Raw genomic sequence first — 12,296 nt, 5'->3', positions numbered from 1 at the left:
TTAATAAGTCACGGCTGCAAAATACTAACGCGAATTCTTTACAGACGAATGGAAAAACTAGTAGAAGCCGACCTCGGGGAAGATCAGTTTGGATTCCGTAGAAATATTGGAACACGTGAGGCAATATTGACCCTACGACTTATCTTGGAAGCTAGATTAAGGAAAGGCAAACCTATGTTTCTCGCATTTGTAGACTTAGAGAAAGCTTTTGACAATGTTGACTGGAATACTCTCTTTCAGATTCTAAAGGTGGCAGGGGTAAAATACAGGGAGTGAATGGCTATTTACAATTTGTACAGAAACCAGATGGCAGTTATAAGAGTCGAGGGGTATGAAAGGGAAGCAGTGGTTGGGAAGGGAGTGAGACAGGGTTGTAGCCTCTCCCCGATGTTATTCAATCTGTATAGTGAGCAAGCAGTGAAGGAAACAAAAGAAAAATTCGGAGTAGGTATTAAAATCCATGGAGAAGAAATAAAAACTTTGAGGTTCGCCGATGACATTGTAATTCTGTCAGAGACAGCAAAGGACTTGGAAGAGCAGTTGACCGGAATGGATAGCGTCTTGAGAGGAGGGTATAAGATGAACATCAACAAAAGCAAAACGAGGATAATGGAATGTAGTCGAATTAAGTCGGGAGATGCTGAGGGAATTAGATTATGAAATGAGACACTTAAAGTAGTAAAGGAGTTTTGCTATTTGGGGAGCAAAACAACTGATGATGGTCGAAGTAGAGAGGATATAAAATGTAGACTGGCAATGGCAAGGAAAGCGTTTCTGAAGAAGAGAAATTTGTTAACATTGAGTATGGATTTAAGTGTCAGGAAGTCATTTCTGAAAGTATTTGTATGGAGTGTAGCCATGTATGGAAGTGAAACATGGACGATAAATAGTTTGGACAAGAAGAGAATAGAAGCTTTCGAAATGTGGTGCTACAGAAGAATGTTGAAGATTAGATGGGTAGATCACATAACTAATGAGGAGGTATTGAATAGAATTGGGGAGAAGAGGAGCTTGTGGCACAACTTGACTAGAAGAAGGGATCGATTGGTAGGACATGTTCTGAGGCATAAAGGGATCACCAGTTTAGCATTGGAGGGCAGCGTGGAGGGTAAAAATCGTAGAGGGAGACCAAGAGATGAAATCACCAAGCAGATTCAGAAGGATGTAGGCTGCAGTAGGTACTGGGAGATGAAGAAGCTTGCACAGGATAGAGTAGCATGGAGAGCTGCATCAAACCAGTCTCAGGACTGAAGACCACAACAACAACAAGAATCCTTGACTTTGTAGTATGAATTATTTGAATGACTTTTTTAAATACTTGGATTTTAGCTGTCTCTCTAAACGTTTTGGTCAATTTATTGTACAGTTATATTCCCTTGTAGAAAATTCTGTTTTGTGTTTTTCGTTTGCTCTTCAAACAGTTGTGCCACAATATTACCAACGTGGAAACTGATAATCATGCATAGGTAAGGGCACAGCCTTTGCATATTTCTAACACAAAGAGTTAAAAATTGTTTGTACTGTTAAAATTCGTTTAAAGAAACTTTTTACAGATTCCTTGTCTATTATGCAATCACCTCTTGCACACCGGAATACATATACACACTCTGCTTAATTACTGTGATATTGTTAATTTAACATGGTAGAGGTGCCACATACGTATACTGCCGGAATAATCTTGAATAAACCCTAGAATTGTTGTGTATGCTGTTTTCGTAGAAACGGAACAACATTCCATTAACTTTACATAAACAGAAACCTGACTTGCTGCTGATACTCTTGGTGTTCTTGCAATGTTCTCAGTTCATGTAATGATTTGCAGGATCGAAAAGCGCTGAGCTTTACTTTTTAGTGAAGCACACCATTCTGAATGATTCACAGTAAGGACCAATTGCCAATTATAGGCGCACATAGTTTTTTAAGCAAGATGTTAAGGAAAAGTTATCGGTTATTATAGAACTAGTCTAAGTGAGAGGAAACACGATATTTAGTTATTAAAGCAACGACAGTAGAAATATAACATTACTTGATTGGGGTTTACTTGTAACATAAGGTAACAGATACTGTGAAGAGCACTGTTGTATGATATAAGAAAGTAACAAGATTTGACACTCAGGGCGTCGATGCCTTATTTTTGTCCGCTTTCTCCTGTTGGCCGCAGAATACTTGTGGACTGTAAACAGAGTAACGGGAGGCGGCAGCCGAACTGCAATTTGGGCCGCGTTCTGTGCGCTCACTTCCCAGCGGCCGAGCGTGGTGTCTGCGCGGTTGCGGTGGCATTTCATTCATGACGGCTAGGCAGACCGTAGCTGGACTTCTTTAGCACGTTTAGTAAACAGAGAGAGAGAGGCGCTGCAGGAACTCTGGCTTTATGCTGCCAGCTTTTGTGGATTCACCGACTACGATGCACACTGTACAGATGTACATGTGTATTTCTGTTAAAAGAGCAACAACGATACGAAAGATGTTGCTGTATCTTAACAAAAGTTAGGCTAACGGGCTTACAATGAATGTTAAGTTCGCCGGACAGAATATTAGTCATCTTAAAAGAGCACGGTGGTCGCTGTGTGTTGCGTAGAACAGGTACCAGGTCGTGATGTAAACCTCCACTTCTGACCAAAGTCATGGCCGTGAAGTGTGTTTGTGTCAGCCGGTTGTGTGGAATCAGCTCACAAGGAGCCCGCACCTACTCGTCATCACCACTTTCGTCAAAATTATTTAGTTGCAGGATTTGGACAGAAATTAAAGTGACAGAATTGGGAGCACCAGATGGCCAAGGCTTAAAAACATTTTTGGTGCAGAGGCATGAGCCTTTTATGTTTGCGTAATTTCCATGCAACAGTTGGCGCACCGGGAAGAGTACGGAACGTTAATCGAGGCTAGTGAGGTCGAGTCCCTATGCGGAAACTGTTTTGCCTTTTTTATCAGGTAAAGAATTTGATCAAAAACGTTGAAAACTGCTCTTATCTCATGGAGACAGAAAAAGAAATCGCATCCGGAGAAGACAAATCAAGTTACATTCCATTGTTATCAGCTATCCTCGCCAATATTTGGCGAAAAGAGAGCTTTACGCGTGGTTTTGCTGTCAAACTGTGCAGAGAGAGAGAGAGAGAGAGAGAGAGAGAGCCTTTTATGAATGTAAACCAAGTTTGTTTTAGGATCATGGGGTTCCGGGTTCGATTCCCGGCCGGGTTGGTGGTTTTTCTCTGCCCGGGGACTGGGTGTTTGTGTTGTTCACGTCATCATCATCATCATCATCATCATCATCATCATTCGTGACAGTGACTCGACTGGATTGCGTGAAAAATTGGATTGCGTCAAAAATTGGGACTTGGTACGGGCGCTGATGATCAAGCAGTTGAGCGACCCACAAACCAATAATCATCATCATCATCAAGTTTGTTTTTCTATAGAAGCGTTAAGGCAGCTTTGTAATTGCAAAAAAAAAAAAAAAAAAAATAACGTGTACGAGATGCCGACAAAATGACTGTTTCCACTGTTTTACGATTACTATCACCCCAGCACGTGTAAATCATCAAATCTAAAAAAAATAAAAGTATGTAACTTTATATATGAAGCATTCGTGTACAGCTTACAATACCTTCCTTGAAATTTATATATAATGCCGGATTTTCATTGCATTTTCATGTCTTTCGTGGAAATATTAATAAATAAAATATATCGAGCGTTATTTCGCTTTATTTGCAATGTAAGTAGCGCGAAAATTGAAAATAAAAAATGTTTCCGTGCAGGAACTCGACATCACGCTCTTGGGATTAGCGGTCTGTACTGTTTCCGCTGTGCCAACCGCTGTATGGAATCTACGCTAACATAAATGGCTCATGCCTCGCCCAACTCACGCCAGGAAGGTTTCCTTTTTTTTTTTGAACCCTTGACCATCACGAGCTACCACTTCTATCATTTTTATGTCTTGCCACGCCTCGCATATACAATAAATCTGATCGGAATCGGTGATTTCGAGTGGGCGCTGTTACCTTGTCAGTGAGACGAGTCCACGTGGAGACGTAACAGAATGAGAGAAATACCACACATTGAATGAGTTTGCCCGATTTGGTGCTGTATCAACGCGCAATGTCCAGTGTGTTTACGAGGATTCGTGAACGACTCAGAGCCTTGTAATATGCGATAACAAGGATGACAAAAAATCTTAATCGATAGGGGTTGGAGACGAGTAGCATTGCAAATCTTTCAAATCCGACAAGAATTGCCGCTGTTTGTGAAAGCAGGTCCATCTCAATCAGTTTCCGAGCGGACATAGCGATGGGAACTGCATGTAGCGAACAACTAGAGTCAGGTGTCTCGCAAAACACCACTCTGTTCACAGGGGCGCGTGAAGCGGCCGCATTCAGTGAGACAAACAACGCAAAAACTGGACAGCAGCTTTCTGGAGCTTTGTAGTGTAGTCATAATTTTGCCTCTTTTGAAATGATGCAAGGCGTCGAGATCCGCGACTGCCCAATGATGTCTTTAACTGCAGTGTGTGGAGGGTGTAGTTCAGGCCGGAGGAGCTTTTGTGAAGTTTTAGAGGTGTTTCTCGTGCCATGACTTTAGTCCACTCATAGAGGTTACCGTGAACATCATTCAGAATTATACTACTTGTCAGATTAAATCTGAGTGCTGGACTGGGATTGGAAGCCGGTATCTTGCCTTTCTTGGGCAATGCACTTCACCGACTGAGCTATCCAGACACGACTCGACCCAACGACACCGCTTTACTTCCAACAGTACTTCCTCCAGGCCCTATCAGGCAAACAGTTTTAGAACAGCGCACCCTCTGTTGACAGAGTGAAACATTCATTCAGAAACCGGGAAGTTTGTTTCAACAATCTCGGTGACTTCAGTGTTTATGCGGAGAATGCTCTGGAACCACGCGTCTACCAAGGTGACAACAGCCGTGTTCGTAGGCCTGCACGCAAACGCTCCTCGTGTGACGAACACTTTCTCATCCTGTCGCACCTAGACTGGCCCTCTAAATCACCCAATTTTAATCTCACAGAAAATGTCCAGATTTATTTGGAACAGCGGGTGGAACGTAGTAGTCAGCATTCCCGTAATTTTTAGCTCTATGGGACCTTAATCATCAATTAGTGTCTTCAGCAGGATGTGGCATAACTGAAGAAACTTGAAGACACTCTTTCTCGCCGAACTCAGGCTATCACCAAGGCTAAGGATTGTGTTGAATGCTGTTAGCGTAATATCACCTTGGGCAACAAATATTTTGGACAGCATACTTTGCAAAGGTTTGCAAACTGCACCTAGACGGGAATGTTCGTTATCTTTTCGATAACTGACGTTTTTGGAATTAACATTCCATTCCAGTGCAATACATTCAGGTACATTTACATCTACACCGACATGAGTGCTCTACAATTTACACTTAAGTTGGCAGAGGGTTCATGGAGCTTCCCGCGGACTGTTTCTCTACCTTCCCACTCTCGAACAGCTCGCGTGAAAACGATCATTTAAATCTTTCCTCGCAAGCTCTGATTTCTCGTATTTTATTATGATGATCATTCTCCGTCTGTAGGTGGGCGTCCACAAAGTATTTTCGCATTTGAAAGAGGAAGTTGGTGATTTAAAATGGCTCTGAGCACTATGAGACTTAACATCGGAGGTCATCAGTCCCCTAGAACTTAGAACTACTTAAACCTAACTAACCTAAGGACATCACACACATCCATGCCCGAGGCAGGATTCGAACCTGCGACCGTAGCGGTCACGCGGTTCCAGACTGAAGCGCCTTTAACTGCACGGTCACACCGGTCGGCGCTGCAGTACTCCTGAAAAGGACAGAGAAGTGTAGTGTAGGCAGTCTCTTTAATAGCTCTATTACATATTCTAAGTGTTCTGCCAATAAAACGCAGTCTTTGGTTCGCCTTTCCCACAACGTGATCTTTGATTGTTCCACTTTGTTATTCATAATTGTATGCCCTAGGTATTAAGTTGAATTAGCAGCCTTTAGATTTGTGATTGATTGTGTAACCGAAAATTACCGGATTTTTTGTAGAATCTATGTGGATGGCCCCGCACTTTTCATCATTTAGAGTCAATTGTAACTTTTACCACCAAACAGATAATTCGTCTAAACCACTCTGCAATTTGTTTTGATCTCGTGATAACTTTACTAGATGAGAACGACAGCATTATCTGCAATCAATCTAAAGAGGGTTGCTCAGATTGTCTCCTAAATCTTTTATATAGATTAGGAACAATAGAGGGTCTATATCAGTTTCTTGGGGAAGGCCAGATATCACTTGTTTTATTCGGTGACTTTCCGTCAGTTGGTATGAACTGTGACCTGACAGGATATCACGAATCCAGTCGCACGACTGAGACGATATTCCATAGGCAAGCAATTTTATTAGAAGTCGCTTGTGAGGAGCTGTGTCAAAATGCTTACAGAAGTGTAGAAAAATGAAATTAATTACTTGGTGTGAATAAAGAGGTAGCTGTTACACGAGAACGATGTTTTCTGGATCCGTAATGACTTTGTGTCGATAGATAATTTTCTTAGAGATAATTCATTGCATTTGACCACAGTAATGCCCCATAATCCTACTGCAAATCGTTGTCAGCGACATGGGTCTCTAATTCAGCGGATTACTCCTAATTTCTTTCTCGAGTATTCGTGTGACCTGTGCAACTTTCCAGTATTTAGGTACAGATCTTCATTTAGAGCGAACGGTGATGGAACTATTTATTTTTCTCTTGGCTGTAAGAGATAGGACACCTATTAATATTATGAGAATAGCATGTTAGGTGACGTATAATGCAAAAATATGTGTGCAAGTATATGTGAATTACGATGATTACCTTCATTCAACGACTGGATATTTGTAAACGACTGGATATTTGCCTTCTGAATTAGTGAAAAACATTCTCTGCGTAATTTGATATGTTTAGGGCAGCAGGACTCAGTCGGATCTGAACTGATAGAAGCCGATTACTGCAAACGCATACTTGCAGTTATTTTGCAATCAATTCCATTTGACGTGAGCTGTCATGTTTCGATAATCGACATGGGAAAAACAGAAACATATGTACCGATAAAGCGTCGAAAGTGCAAGCTCCTAAACGAATGAACATGTAGCAACTAGAGATGACTTACTATTACGTACATTAACCTCAGAAAGACAGTTACAGCAGGCGGACAGAGAGTAAAATATCAGTTAACTGATAATGAATGGGCAAATAATACCAATCTCTTTGAATAATTAAAAACATACGTGTTATTTTTGCTGAATGATTTTGTGCATTGATAAATACGATTTGTTATGACTTGTGCTGAAAAGACAAAAGTAGTGCGGGTCCAGATTTTTGAACGGAAGATGAATTAGACAGGTACTGCCCTTGCAGCGACCAAATGGAGCAAAACATGCTCGCTCCGAATGACGCCCGGGCGTTTGTAGAGCGCAGCAGCGAGAGCCAGACATCAAAGGAAGCGCAACGGCCACCAGCCCTGAGACGTGATTGCAGGGCCCGGAACTCCGCCTGGGAACTTGTCTTTCTGGACCAGTTGCCGGAGGCGGGCCTACAAGAAAAAACATGGCACAACCCGGCCCTCCCCTTCGGCTTGGCGTCTCTGCAAAGCATTCGGGCCGTTGCTGGTGGTGCATGCATTCCAGAGGCGAGCTGAAGCCTTGACCCACAAAGGGAGCGACGCACTGCCTCTGTGAGAATCTCAGGCCGTTTACGTCGCTGTGCGGATCCAGATTAAAGGCTGAGGCAGCACAGAACAATCTCGGGCCAGAAAACTAGATCAGATGTTACGCTGTGATATCGGCGGGTTGGCACGTCGACTCAAAAGATACTGTATAGTTGGAGGGAAATATCAGTGTTCTGGAATACACAGAATATATAAGGTTCGCGAAAATTATGACCATTGTGATAGAAATACGGATCTGAGTGACCTATAGTATTAGAAAGATTTTTTGTAGTTGTTGCTCGAACAAATTAATAGAACAATATTAGACGGTCAAAATAAGTGTTAGCGGAAGTCGCCAAGCACATGGAAAGTGTATACACGTTAGTATTATGGAATCAAGCAGGCGTTATAGGCTTTTCTTAGAGTGAGACTAGTAAGAAAAGCCTCCTTGTTGCCACTCACTATGCAGCTCTATTTTGAATGCACCATTGTAGCTAAAGGCGTCGTTTGTACGACGTGGGGGATACCTCGCACAAAGGAATACGTGTAATTCGTGGCTCAACAGATGCGATCTACGGGAACAGACGATGGCGCACCTGTAGCAGTCCTGCAGCATTTTATCAGCATTCGAGATGAAACTCAGTGGTCCGTCACTGCCACAGTAAAAGGCTTTTGTCCTCCATCCGGTGATACTCTGCTGAGTTTCCTTCGACCCACCTCAATCATACATGCATTACTGTAAGTAGCATTACCACCATATGACCATTTTAACTATATGACAGATCATATTGATGAACGTTGAACAATGGTCTCACGTGACATAACTTCATCCTTGCATGTGCTAGAAGACAGCTACACATTCAGCACTCGAAAAACGCAACCGCTCAGAAGGCAGTGCTCAGCCCAAGAAAATACCATTACTCTTTAATTCTTGTAATTTACAGGTGATGGCTTGCTATAGAATGCCCAGTAAGATTCATATCATTTACATGCTTTCGTCGTGGTTTTGCGATTTTCCCAAAAAGTTGCATAGTTTGCTAGTGCTGAAACACTAGCATGTACGATTCTAAAACGATGATTTGATTAGATATTTTGTTTAACGTTCTTCGGTTTTTGAGCAAGACAAAAATGTGTCGCAGTTTCTAGCACCATTCTCATAACCTCCGACATTACTTGCGGTCCTGTATCTAGTGTGACACATGTATCGCTAGTCTGATTTCGGGCTAACTTATTTCTTCTTGCAATAATATAATTATAACCGTTTTCTGTTGAACGGTTCATCATATGAATTTGTATTTATTAACGCTGTACTTTTCATCCAGTCTCGTTAGTAAATCTCTAACACATTCCCCAAACATGTCGTGTCGCTTCGAAAACCAGTCCGCCTTATCTTCTTCTTGGTTGGCTCTACAGTACTTGAAGATCCTTGGCCTCCTGTATCACCCGCCTCCATTCTTCTCTGTCCATCGCCTTCTTTCTCTGATTTCTTATTCCCATCGCCTTTAGATCTTCTTCCACATCTTCTCCTTCTTCCGTCAGCTTTTCCCATGAAAACTTTCTTGACACACCGAGTTTCTGGCATTGTCTGTACATGTCCTGCCCATCTTATTATTCCCTGCTTAGTTTTAACAACAATATCCATCTGTCCAAAAAGTTTTGTAGTTCTACATTTGTCCTTACTCCCCAGCCCTCTTCCTCTCTCACTGCACCAAAAATCCTTCTCAGTATCTTTCTTTCCCATCTCAATAACCAGTTCTCCTCCTTTAATGTCAATACCCAGCCTCCTGATCCATATATTACTATAGGTCTTAATATGGTCGTGTATATTTTGATTATTCCTACTAACATTCCTGGAATTAAATACATTCTGCAAGGCAAAATAGCAACGATTTCCACTAACTATCCTTTCTTGAATTTCTACTGCTACTTTATTGTCCTCCGTTGTTACAGAACCTAAATATTTAAATGTTTTCGCTCTTTCATATTCCTTCCCATTCATTACTATTGAATTCTTTTGTCCGTTTATATTGGGCTCTCCCATCACCATATACTTTGTTTTGTTTATGTTTAGAAGTAAACCTACTTCTCTTGCTGCTTTCTCTAACGTATTGTAGTTCCCCTTTAGTGCCCTTACATTCCTTGCCATTAATGCTACGTCATCCGCATATGCTACCACTTCAACTTGCCGATTACGTATTGTTCCTCCTGGGTTAATCGACATTTGCCGCATCACCTTTTCTAAAACTAAATTAAATAGCATTGTAGAGATCCCATCTCCCTGTCGTAGCCCCCTCTGTACTTGGAATTCACCAGACGGTTCTTGCTCTATTCTTACTTGACACACTGTTGCTTTCATTGTCATTTCCGTTAAATTGACCAGTTTTAGTGGGATTATAAATTCTTTTATGATCTGTATAATTTTCTTCCTATGTCGCATGCTTGCTTAAAATCTATGTACAACTGATGTAGTTGCTTGTCATACTCATAAAACTTCTCTAGCACTTGTCTTAATAAAAATAACGGATCCATCTTGGATCTGTTCCTCCTAAAGCCAGCCTGATAGTCACCCAATGTCCCTTGTATCATCCCTTCAAGTCTGGAAGCTAAAATTTTACTAATTATTTTATATGTTACGTCCAAGAGAGTGATTCCCCGATAATTACTGCATTCTGACTTGTCGCCTTTTTTATGTAATGGGCAGATGATTCGCATGTTTCAATCATTAGGCATTACCTCCTTTACCCATATTTACTTCATCAATTTATAGACTGCCTCCTCCATTTTCTTTCCCCGTATTTTAATAATACGGCCTCTATGCCGTCTTCTCCTGCTGCTTTATTATTTTTTAGGCTCTTGATAGCATTCTTCACTTCCTGTAGTTCTGGAACTACTTCCTCTTCCCGATACTCTACATCTAACTCTGATTCCAATTCTGAGTCCCGTTCCCTTTCATTCTCAATCAGGGTTCCTTCTTCTATATCCCCTTCTTTCCCGTCAAGCAGTTCAGTAAAATACTTTTGCCACCTTTCTAGGACTTTGCTTTTATCTCCAATTAGATTTCCGTCCTTATCCTTATAGAAAACTGCTCGAGGTTGGAAACCTCTCTTCAAATCTCTTGTTCTTTCATAGAACCTTCTGATCTCTACTTTGTCCTGCTGCTCTATCCTTCTCCTTTCATGCTGCCTTTTCTTTACCCTGCAAAGCTTATCCGCTCTTTTCCTCTTTTCTCTGTATTCCTCTGCCGCTAACCTCGTGTTCCTTTGCAACATTCTCCGTCTCGCTTCATTTCTCTCGTGTATTACTGTTAAATATTCCTCGTCGAACCACTTAACCACCCTTTTGCGTTTTTCTCTCCCCAGTTTCTCTTCTGCAGCTACACTCATGGCAGTTTTCAACAACTCCCGTTTAGTTTCCACATTATCTTCATTCCCTGTGTTTCTCTCTGCTTCTAATATCTCTTCTAGTTTCTTCCTATATTCTTCCTGTGTTTCCTTCGTTTGGAGTCTTTGTATATCGTGTTTCATTCTTATCTTATTCCTTTGGCTTCTTACCAAATCTATCTTCTGCCTATATCTAATTCGTACCAAGTAGTTGTCTGTGTCTCCATCTGCCCCTCTGCAGCTGGTAACTCCCATAATATCTAATGCATGCCTTTTGTCTATGACTAGGTGATCTATTCCGTTTCTTGTGTTTCCATCTGGTGATACCCATTTACATTTCTTAATATCTCTCTTTGGGTGATGGGTGCTTTTTATTATCATGCTCTTCCCACTGGCGAAGTCCATCAGTCTGAGCCCATTATCATTACTGTCGTTGTGTAGGCTTTCCTTTCCTATTATACTTCTTTCCCTATTTTGCATTTAGGTCTCCAAGCATTATTTTCACATCGTGCCTTTGAATTTAACCAATTTCTTCTTCCAATGTTGCATAAAATATATCCTTAGCGTTTTCATCTGCCTCCTCCGTAGGGGCGTAGACATTCACTATTGTAACGTTAAAAATTTTTGCCCTTATCCTTAGAAAACACATTCTGTCACTTACTGCCGTAAAACCAATTACATTAGATCAATGTAGAAGCAAACAAGTGCCATAAAGGCCTGTATCTCCACCGCTATACATAATTAAATGTTCCCCCGACGCTATCATTCCTTGTCCTTTCCATCTAGTTTCTTGTATTGCTGCTATTTTCACTTGATACTTAACTAATTCATTCCCAATTTCTTGTAGCTCACGTTCCAGGTGGCTATCCGAATATCCGTGTTCCTTCTCTTTAACCGTTTTTCTCGCCGGTTCGTTAACAGGCAGTCCTTTTCGTTCCGAGGCATGTGTATAGTATCCGCAACAGCACTTTTTTCCGGGGTGGGGTTGTTAGCCTCACGCCCAACCCCCGATTTCGAGGACCTGGATTTTTTTAGGGGTTACTCCCCTAGGAGGGTTGGCTTCCCTACGCCTATGAAGCTCCCCCCCCCCCCAACCCCCCCTCCCGCCAACCCCCCACCTCCCCTACGTTGTGGGACACACTTTGTCTGACTCCTCCATTGAGACCAATCCGTCTCAGGTGACCCTGCCAGTAGCTACGCTACCCCTGGCACAGCTCTCGAATTCTTCAGAGCGCGCAAACCCTCCCGCC

Source organism: Schistocerca piceifrons, chromosome X (assembly GCF_021461385.2).
Source record: "Schistocerca piceifrons isolate TAMUIC-IGC-003096 chromosome X, iqSchPice1.1, whole genome shotgun sequence".
Lineage (NCBI taxonomy): Eukaryota > Metazoa > Arthropoda > Insecta > Orthoptera > Acrididae > Schistocerca > Schistocerca piceifrons.
This window is presented reverse-complemented; position numbering follows the sequence as displayed.